An 11,166-nucleotide genomic window follows, 5' to 3' on the forward strand; every position below is an offset into this window, starting at 1 on the left:
TCAATGTACTGACCGAGTGGCTCGAAAATTGTACCACATCCGGTCACAATTGGTCTCATTGGTGGATTATGTAGGTTCTTATGAACCTGAGGGAGCATGTAGAGGCGTGGTCTCCTGGGGTATTGAACAGATAAAAAATGTTTGGTTACCGATGAAAGGTTACCCAAGTCAAAAGCTTGTTCTAAAAGGATCTGAAGGGTTATTGCTAGTTATTCCGTGGGGTCTTTATTATTATTATTATTAAGTTTTGTAAAGCGCGTAGTCACCCGTAAGTATCCCAGCGCTAAGATCCGAACAAGCTAGAGGGTAACAGGGGGGGAGTTATCCAACTGTAAGTACGTGAATTCATGTGTCATGTGTTCATCCACCTTTTGAAGGTAAAACTCCTTTTCCATAACGACAACCGCTCCGCCTTCATCATTTTGAATGACGACTTTCTAATTTTTCTGTATTCATTTGAGCGTGTTCATGTCCTGAACTGAAAGATTTTTCTTGTGTGACTTGCACATATTTAGCTTATCAATGTCATTCCGCACTGATTTCTCAAATGCTTCCAACATTTTATGTGACACTGGTGCTTGGAATCTCGATTTTGGTCGAAATTCCGAAAATTCGGTTTCTTCTTTTTCAGGTTGTTTTGGTGCTATGTTGGTAAACAAATGTCTCAGCTTCAACACTCTCATGAACTTAAAAAGTGCAATATCACTTTCTAGATGGTTGGTATCATAGGTGGGAACATAGCCTCGGCCTTTGTTTAAACTCTTCTTTCATCTGTCGTCAATTCAGTCTTTGAAATGTTGATCACTAGATTTATTTTTGACTCCTTATGCGAGCCCCTTCTACCACCTCTCCTGGTTTTTCTGTTGGTTTTGTTTTCCCTGGTGGTTCACTTGACCCCCTGCCTCGGACAAAAAATGCTGGCTTGATCCAGAAGATTTAGTTCCTTCTTTTTCTGCTAGTTTTCCTACTCCTTGTTCTGCTGTAATCTGTGTCTGTGCAGGTGGTCTTGTGGTGCTTAGGGCGCTGTCAGAAACTAGACTTTCTTCTGATGTTGTGGGTGCTTTCTTCTTTGGGTAAACACGTCTTTGTGCGTACACCTCGGCCCAAGTATTACCCTTGTTTAACGTGTAGTCCAGCGTGTAGTCCAGCGTGTCCCTTTTAAATTTCCTCATTTAGCCTTCCTGCAATTCTTTTGAATATTTATCCAGCTTTGAATTGATGTCATTTAGGGCTTTTTCCCAGTCATCCTTATCCATGCGCTCTTTCAGATTATGTTTGATTTCCTCAATTTCCTTGGACAGTTCGTGAATCACTTTTGCCAATTCCTCAATCAGTAGTAAAATAACATCCAAGGAACATTTATTTAAGATGGAGTACCACCTCTCCATTAACTCCTTATTCAGATGAAATCTGTATAGCATCGGTTTTATTGACATTCTCAAACCTCGTGGTATCCTTTTAACTCTATGATACTGTACTAGGGTTGATGCATGAAGCTTCTGCTTGACTTCTCTCTTGGCCAAGTACTCTAGTTGTTTTAATTGTTGTATTATTGTGTTTCCTTGCACATTGGATGCTTTAACTTCTTGAATTAATGAATAAATATCCGCAGCTTTTTCAGTGGTGTATGCTAGAATGTTCGCTCTGTTCTCTGTTAAACTAGATATTTGATCAAACAACATGTTTATTTGGGTTCTCACTACTCCGTGGAGGACAATCTACCAAAATGAACTGTTTTAATGGAGGAGCACTCCTTCTTTTTTATGTGAATTTTCTTCAATTGTCTTAATTTAATGTACCAAGCGTGCTACAGAGGTAGCACGTTTGTCCCCAAACCGCGCCTAGTACTAACCTTCTGTCTCAAGAGCACATGGCCCTTGCCCTCTGTGCACTGTTGCTCATGTAGTTCTAAGAACTACACGAGCAACAGTGCACAGAGGGCAAATCTAGTGATCAACATTTCAAAGACTGAATTGACGACAGATGAAAGAAGAGTCTTAAACAAAGACCTAGGCTTTGTTCCCACCTATGATACCAACCATCTAGAAAGTGATATTGCACTTTTTAAGTTCATGAGAGTGTTAAAGCTGAGGCATTTTTTTTACCAACATAGCACCAAAACAACCTGAAAAATAAGAAACCGAATTTTTGGAATTTCAACCAAAATCGAGATTCTAAGCACCAGTGTCACATAAAATTTTGAAAGCATTTGAGAAATCAGTGCGGAATGACATTGATAAGCTAATTATGTGCAAGTCACACAAGAAAAATCTTTCAGTTCAGGACATGAACACGCTCAAAGGACTACAGAAAAATGAGAAAGCGGTCATTCAAAAAGCTGAGAAAGTTGTCGTTATGGACAAGGAGTTTTACCTTCAAAAGGTGGATGAACACGTGACAGATGAATTCACATACTTACAGTTGGATAAAGACCCCACGGAAGAATTAGCAATAACCCTTCAGATCATTTTAGAACAAGCTTTCGACTTAGGTCACATTTCATCGGTAACCGAGCAATTTTTATCTGTTCAATACCCCAGGAGACCACGCATCTACATGCTCCCTAAGGTTCATAAGAACCTACATAATCCACCAATGAGACCAATCGTGACTGGATGTGGTACAATTTTCGAGCCACTCGGTCAGTACATTGATACATTTCTACTACCCTTCGTACAACAATGGCCATCTTATATCAAGGATACGAGCGACTTTTACTGAAATTGCGGGATACTACACCAACTGACAACATGCTTCTATGTACAATAGATGTCAAGGCGTTGTATACGTCTATTCCCCATAAATCTGGACTGGAAGCTGTGGAATGGGCTCTGTAAGCCAATCAGAGCAGAAAAGGTTTTTATTTAGGAACTTCTTTATTTCTGTTTATATCACAGTTACTTCCAGTGGAAGTAAAAGTTTTTCCTTCAACAGAACGGTACATCAATGGGGTTTGCTGGGGCTCCAGCGTACGCCAATATCTTTATGGCTAAATTCGCGGATGACTTTATTTATAGTGATAAATACTGGCAAGACCAAGCAATGGTATATCGAAGATTCATAGATGATATTTTCGTCCTATGGTTAGGTAGCAGAGAAAGTTTGGAAAGAAAAATTGAGACATTAAATGAGTGTTTTGAGCAAATCAAATTTACTCACACGTAAAAAAGAGATTTCATTCTTGGATATAGTTGTCAGCTTGAAAACAACTAAAATTCACACCGAATTATATCGGAAAGAGACTGATGTTAACAATTCATTATTGTTTCAAAGTTTCCACCCCCAAAATCTTAAAAACAACTTACCGTTTTCACAGTATATGAGGATTAAAAGAATATGTTCTGAAACAGAGGAACATTAAGAATATTGTGAATAGGCATTGGGAATTGTTACAAAATGACCTAGACTTTCAAGGAATTTTTTCGCAAAAACCCATCTTTGCTTTTACTAGGTCAAAAAACTTAAAAGAAATGTTGATGACACCGCTGAGCAAATATGAAACAGTCTATAAAGGAATGAAAAGATGTGCGAACTGCGTACATTGCCACAATGTTATCATATGGGATCAAGTGTACATCATCCACGAACAGGAAAAACCATTCAATTACGTTATGATTGCGATTGCAATTCCAAGAATGTAATTTACTACATAAAGTGTCCTTGCGGAAAACTATATGTAGGGAAAACAGAGAGAACATTCAAAATACGCATATCAGAACACAAAAGCACCATTCGGAACCTTAACATTAAGAGTAATTTGGCTACACATTGGATTGATAACAAGCATAACATAGCCCAGATCCAGTTTTCAGTGCTGGAAAAATTCAAAGTACATGAAGGAGCAGATCTAACCAGATCCCTTCTTCAACAAGAGATTTTCTGGATTAAGAGATTAGAAACACAGGAGCCAAGGGGGCTCAATGAGAAAGTAGACCTGATATGTTTCCTATGATCTAGAAACATGCCATTATTTATCTACCATGTACTTGTGGGCGGATGCATGAAGTAATCAATGACGTTTTCATAAAGTTGTTTTAATAGCATTACTATGTTGTAAAAAGCCATGCACACCTTGGAACCACACAACATACCACACCATAATCACTGCACTTTTTCTTGTTGTTTTTATAATCCAATTTATTTTCTTTAGACAATGTGTGTCACTCGCACTAACATTCGAAATTCAGCACAGAGTAGAAGAGCCGATTTGGAGTGTCTCAACACCGCGCTAAGATGGCGCCCGTTTTCTCTTAGAGCATCGTAGTCCGTTGTCTGTGTTTACCATTCTGTGTTGATAGAGGCTGCGGAAAGACGGTTCGTTTAGAGAAAGCTTTCCCGTGGTGGTTGAGTTCATCGGGTGAAGCCGAGTTTTGCGGGCAGCTTTAGAGTGGGAAAACAGTTCAAAGTTTGAAGAGGTACGTTTGAGTAGCTTTAATTTTAGTGCGAGAAGCGATATCGTGTTTTTCGTATGGCTGATCCTTAGTACCTGTGTTTCTTTAAGGGGAGTGCCAAACAATGTGAATACGCAACGCTGATGAAAACACTGGGGCACAATTCCCTTCCACAAGAGGTACGGTTCATCGCTGTTCTATAGTTATTGTTTCAGCATGAATAGATCGTTGTTACTTAAGTTTTGCCATGAGCAATCATCCTAATTGTTTGTGTAATTCTTATATAGGTCGCAAAGAAGTGGTTAAACTAGCAGGGCAGAACGGCTTGGGGAGGAGGATTTAGTATTAGTGGAGGTGAATGAATGAATACATTTTTGTATTTCAAAGGCCAGAGGGCTGGTGTCTCAAGCTTTTCGTGTACTAAAGCAAGGTTTTTGTTCAGTTTCCCACCAGGTTGTGATTAATAGTCCTTTTTGAGTGAGTATCATTCCTGGTATTTTGTGGCAACACATGTGCACTACTTGGTTTGGTGAAGGGTCACACAAACGTTTTATACACAATACACCCAGGTTTCTGAGCGAGGTGCTGTTTTGAGGAGTAACATGGCAAAATGTGGTTCCTTGCAACGTTGTGGTTAAAAACAATTTTGAGAACAAGTGTTTTCATTCAAATTGTATGTATATGTTTAGTTTTCAGGCCCCTGAGGAAGAGCCGAAACCAGGCTCGAAATGCATTGGGCACGTTTTGAAGATATCATGGAAATGTCATGATTAACATATTTGTATCACAGATATTCTGATGAAATTTAATTTCAGTGTTTATGTTTTGTATTCATTCATGTGATGTTTTTGAAGTATCAATGCAGCTTGTTTTGTACTTACAAATGTGCTCGTAACAAAAAATGTAGTTTTGAAAAAAAATTGTTTTGATTGATTGTGCCAGTTTGGATAACACAGAAGAGAATTATTTGTAAAAACAAGTAATGTTCTAGCTCTTAGAACTACACGAGCAACAGTGCACAGAGGGTAAGGGCCATGTGCTCTTGAGACAGTCTGTTTTTAAAGAGGCATGGCAAGACTTTCCCAGAGGCGTGGGCTTTTCAATTGAGGGTATGGATTAAAACAGCTAAACTAAAATCTTGTGCTTTTCATTGCATGCCACCTGACCACCATTGTGATTCCTCTATGAGCTTTCCGTTACTGAGATCTGGGGTAGTGATCTTCAGAGTTTTATAATCACAGACGTATTCCCCGTCCCATCATCTTAGCCCTCTGAGAAATGGATACTTTTTTCTCCCCTCAAATCTTTAAGAAAAACTCGATCTCTGTATTTCGTACATCATCATCTCATTCCTTGTTTGCACCTTTATATCACTCCTTCTGTAGAACATAGAAACCTTCTCAGGGGTCTCTCTGATAAACCTGGTTCTTTAAAACCAACAAAGAAGAGATTGGCACAGAAGCTGTAATCCAAAATACATATTTATTAACCTCAAATGAGGGAGACTACGTCACACAGTACCCTCAGTGACGATATGAAGCAGTCTAAGGAGTACAGAAAACAGGGACCTTATGATAGCTTAGGCTACATTAGTCAGCATGAAACCAAGGGAAGGTCCTGGCACATGTAAGCATGAAAAATGACTAATATAGGCATGCAATATTTGCTTGCTCAAAAAAGTGAGAGGAGAGTTACTTCTCCTTGCATCAGCAAGAATAGCCTGACAGTTCTCTACTAGGAGCAGGAGCATTCTACTAGCTAGGCCCCTCTGAGCACGTGCAAGGCTCTGGAAGAGGGAAAAAGCACATGGCGAGCACATGGCTAACTAAAATGGCTGCCAAGTACAAAATGGCTTTCAGCTCATGCTAACAAATCCTTGCAATCTTCAACATTTCCTGTATGTACTTCCTTGCATCTTCTTCACTTCACTTCCTGACATACACAATGGGTCCTCTAACCTGTAAGCACTGCATCTTCTTTTTCTTTAGCACAACATTGAGGGAGCATTCACATGTACCTCCATCAAGTTCTTATGAACTCTCCCAAGCCCTACACCCAGCATTCCTGCACCAACAGTACCCAGCACACCTTTTGCTCATGCTCACACAAAAGAGCCACCGGGTTACCTTCACACAGACCAACCACTACCCATGAAACATGCCGTACGTGCATGCTTGCTCCTCAACACCTGCTCACTCACCAAACATGCTACAGAAGTATGGGACCTACTGCCTGACCACGCTCTGGACATCATCTTCCTCACAGAAACAAGGCTAATCCCAACCTATGACCCGGACATTGCTACATCCTCCCTGACTACAAGATCACAACATAATCAGCTTCATGGAACACCTCGCTTTCAAGATACACATCACAGTCCACTTCTCTCTGGTAGGAACCTTTGTATTTAGACCACCAGTACCCCCACCAAATTCACCAGTGACATTGCAGACTTCCCCACACCCTTCATCATGAATGCTAGCAGCATCATCCTCTTCAGATACCTTAACTTTCAGCTCAAAGACCACACCAAATCAAACTCTGAAGCCCTCCTAGAAATCCTGTAAAACCTCAGTCTCATCCAGCATGTCACTGAACCCACCAACCAATCCCCAATCAGCAACATCTGAGCTAACAAGCAAGAAACTATGACCTCAGCAGAACACGTCATTTTCAGCTTACCCATACCACACCATAGACCTATCACCTCTGGACTCAGTTGGAAAAGCATAACAGAAAAAGACTGTGCTTTGCCCTTTCCAATCACCGCCTCAGCACAACAAAAACTTGCGGGAGGCCATCAAGAACCTCATCAGCTGGATCAGTGCATTCACTGACTCCTGTCAAGTATAACCCAAAAGCATGAGCCCAACTACAGGCTAGCTGGTTCACAGAGGATCTCAGGCTAATGAAAAGCCCCCTGCAAGCAACTGGAGCAAAAACAAGTCAAGACACCACAGATAAAGACATCTTCAAATCTGCCCTAAGGCTGTTGTATAGCGTTTTAGGACCCAAGTGAAATTTTCCCGATTCATGCACTTTTATAGGTACAAATCACCTTGCCCTTATATGGGCATAGAAATCACACCCATATTTATACATAGCCCATGCAGTCCAAATACAGGCATGGCTACTTCCAATAATCCCAAAAAGCCACAACGATTTCTTGGAAAACTCGCCTTCAGCAGACAGGGACATCCCCTTTCTTGAATATTGATTTGTCCCAGAAATCATGGAGTTTTCAAAGAACTACCATTCTCTCGGGGTTCTTTGGTGACGTTATTATGTCCGACTTTATGTCAAATCAGGAACCTTCAAGGTATAAATATTCCTTCACTTGCTCTAGCAAACACACAGTGGTTTGGAGCGGTTCGACTATCTACTTGCCCGACGCAGCTTGCTACAGCAAGTGCCGAAGGAAGCCGACCCTCCAGCTGACGCACTGACAGAGAGGCTGCCTTTCTCTCACTGAGAATCCAGCTCCAGTGTTTCCAAACTCCCCTTGTGGGGTGTTGGCAATCGAGCCCCGAGACAGAGATACCAGACCTCCTTTATTCTAAAAACAAGGTACGGAGCTGATTATACCCTAAAAGAAATCTTGGATAGATACTTGGCAAAGATACTAAACCTTTACTACACCATACTTCCTTCATCCCTCGTACTAGACTTAGGTTAGGTACATTGGGGTAGGCGTATTTTAGAAGCACCAGTTGAGCACTTTTAGTCTTTGTTATTTATGTATGTATTTTATGGCTTATAAACCATACCATGCTTTTACAGTATTGTTTTATAATACTCTTCTTATTGTACACATTATACTTTGCAACCAGTATTACGATTGTAGCAGTTAATTTCTTTTGCATGAGAAAGAAGACTGTTCAATAAATACTTTTATTGAAAATGCCTGTCTCTCTATCTCTCTGCAACTCTGGTGAAACGAAGCATGCACGATTGACTGAGTAAAATATCTATCTAGTGTTTCCATGACTCTGAAGATACGTTTTATCTTGGGGAAACAAAGTTGTCATGTTTATGCGGTTGTCAGAAACTAATCCCTTCTTGTGTTTTCAAGAAATTTTCTAGTGACCTCTGAGCTAGCTGGCACTCACAATTAAGTCTAATATATTCGATAGAGACCTAGTCGACTAAAGTCCTACGTCACATCTATAGGATATATTATTCCAATGCGCAGAGCCTACTGGGAATATAGGAACTACACTACATGGTGTCCAACGTTTGGTAAGGCACTAATTTAACACTAGATACTAGAGTAACTCAGTCTAGCTTTTCACAGAGACCCCTTTTTCCCGTAAAATACTCCAATAGACATCTGGAGTGGGTAAAAGTATAAAATATCCGCCATAACTGAGTAGGACGAAAATCCTATGTATTCGTTTTTGGTTTGTTCAACGTTGAAGGATACAGTGTTCCAAAATATTGTGCACCTTATCTTTGTTTCCTTGAAACTTGCTCTGCAAACTTTCATTAAACAAAAATGTCGCTTACGGGCGACAATAACGCCACCGGTGGAGCTGCAGCAGCTGCAGCCCGACCAGGCTTTGACGTTACAGGGTTTGATGAAAACGACGCAGGTGCTATAATCATCCCGGAAAATGTAATGAAAAACATCACTATAAAGCTTATAACAAATGGCTTATCATCGAGAGGTGGTAGGGTAATTTTTGTCATAGAGACACACGAGTATTGGCAGACAGAGGTATTCTACTCATGGATTATCTTCCCAGAAGCAAATCCTTTAACACATGTGTTCCACTTCTACAAAGTAGAGGAGCCTCCAACGCAATACGTTCCTTTCTAGGACATTGAAATTCCATTAACATACCAAGAGCATGCACTCTTGTTTAAAGGCGCCCTACAACATCAAAATCACATTACCAGGCTCAGTCCACTAGGTAGACCAGGAGCAACATGCCCGGTACTAGCCAGCTATACACCTCATCCTGCCATTGAAGAAATGTCAGGTTCAGAACTACTAGTTCAACTAAAACAGCTAATAAAAATACATTACATAGACAATTGGTTCAAAATGTCATGTGGACTTTAACAATCCAACCTCCTATCAGGATTCCACAACACACCCCTCACCAGGGGAACACAAATAAAATCACACCACAGACTACACAATCAGTCATTGGTAAATTTCCTTCAAAAAGGGAACAAATTCCAATCTGGATAGCTCAAAAAATTACTCAAATAGAGGCAGTATTTCCAGATAGTACACCTCATGAAAAACACAGGATTCTAACAATCTGCTTAAAAATGGGGATTGTACCACACCTGGAGGACTGTGACAATTGGGGTTCAGTCTTTGCTGCAATCTACACAAAAGCACATGGTGTTATGTCTTTGGCGGTAATACCAGACGTCCTGAAACAGATTCAAAACGAATACGTGGCAGAGCCTGCTTTAATCTGGGTATGAAATTACTTAAAGATTTCAAACTAGTCTTAACTATAATATTAGCTAATATTAAAGGTGAAGCAGCATCCGTGGCAATCCGCCAAAAATTAAAAGAACTTGATGTAACTGAGCAACCATATGAACTGGCCAGAATAATAGAAAAGTCTTATGAAGAACTAGGTAGAGATAGTTTGGGTGGGAAACCAGTTAAGCCCAAACTAACAGGGAGTCCTGAAAAAGGTCTTTATTAAAAACACTCTCACTACCTAAAAAGAAGTGGGAAAATACTAAACAAATTCCTAAAGAGAAGCGTTCTCAATAGAGAGGTAGGTCTCCTCAAAAGGAGTCCTCTGAAAAGAGGTATAACCTCAAGAAGAACAGGGATAATTTGAGGAAGCCTTGAAAGATATCAAGATACTGATACACGTTCCTCTCGTACCTTTCAGACTTCCTCACAGAAATCGGAAAGAAGAGGATGGTCAGAACACAAAGAAGAACGCGTGAAGTCCAAAAACAAACGACATGTTCCAAAAAATAAGAAAACCCAATTCATCAAGAAGAAGGTAGCTGGTCTAAAAATCAGACATACCGAGGATCTTGAGGACACATCTCAAGAACAGGGAGTGGGCTCAGACAATGCTGGACAGCGCAGCAGAAGTTACCATAGCTTGCAAGATCCTGAAGGATCATCTGAAGGCAGTGGACTTGAATGAGTACATTCAAGTTGAAACAGTTGATACCAGGGTTAGTGTACCCCATAAGTTATTTGAAATAACGCTCCGGATGGAGGAGGACATAACTAGGAAAATAAGAACACTCTTTTGGGAGAAGCTATCTAAGGCTTATGACATTCTTCTAGCTGAAAAAGACTGGCCACCAAAATTTGTTAGGAAGTGCCCACATGGCGAAGACATCATTATGCCAGCCTTTTCTAATCATATTCCAATTCACTTAAAATACACCTTTGCCATAAAATGGGCTGTAGCCCTGGCTCAAGCATTATATAAAAATCATGTGGGATGGGATGAGGATTCTCCTCACCATAAAATCCAGTTCCTCTAGTTTTGGACTACAGACATTTAAACTCTTGTTGCAAAACATTTCCAGTACAAAATGCACACAGTGCAGCACTAATGAATAACATTGTGCCTAAAAAATATAAAACCACATTAGATATTTCAAACGGTTTCTCCTGTCAAAACATTGCACCTGACAGCAGGTACTTGACCGCATTCTCAATTATGGGGACACAGATTCACTTCTGTCGTCTCCCCAAGGGATTCAAGAACAGTCCATGGTTATTTTCAGCCAGAGTAACAGAGTTACTACAAACGTATGATGATGAAGCATTATC

Source organism: Lissotriton vulgaris, chromosome 5 (genome assembly GCF_964263255.1).
Source record: "Lissotriton vulgaris chromosome 5, aLisVul1.2, whole genome shotgun sequence".
NCBI classification, from domain to species: domain Eukaryota; kingdom Metazoa; phylum Chordata; class Amphibia; order Caudata; family Salamandridae; genus Lissotriton; species Lissotriton vulgaris.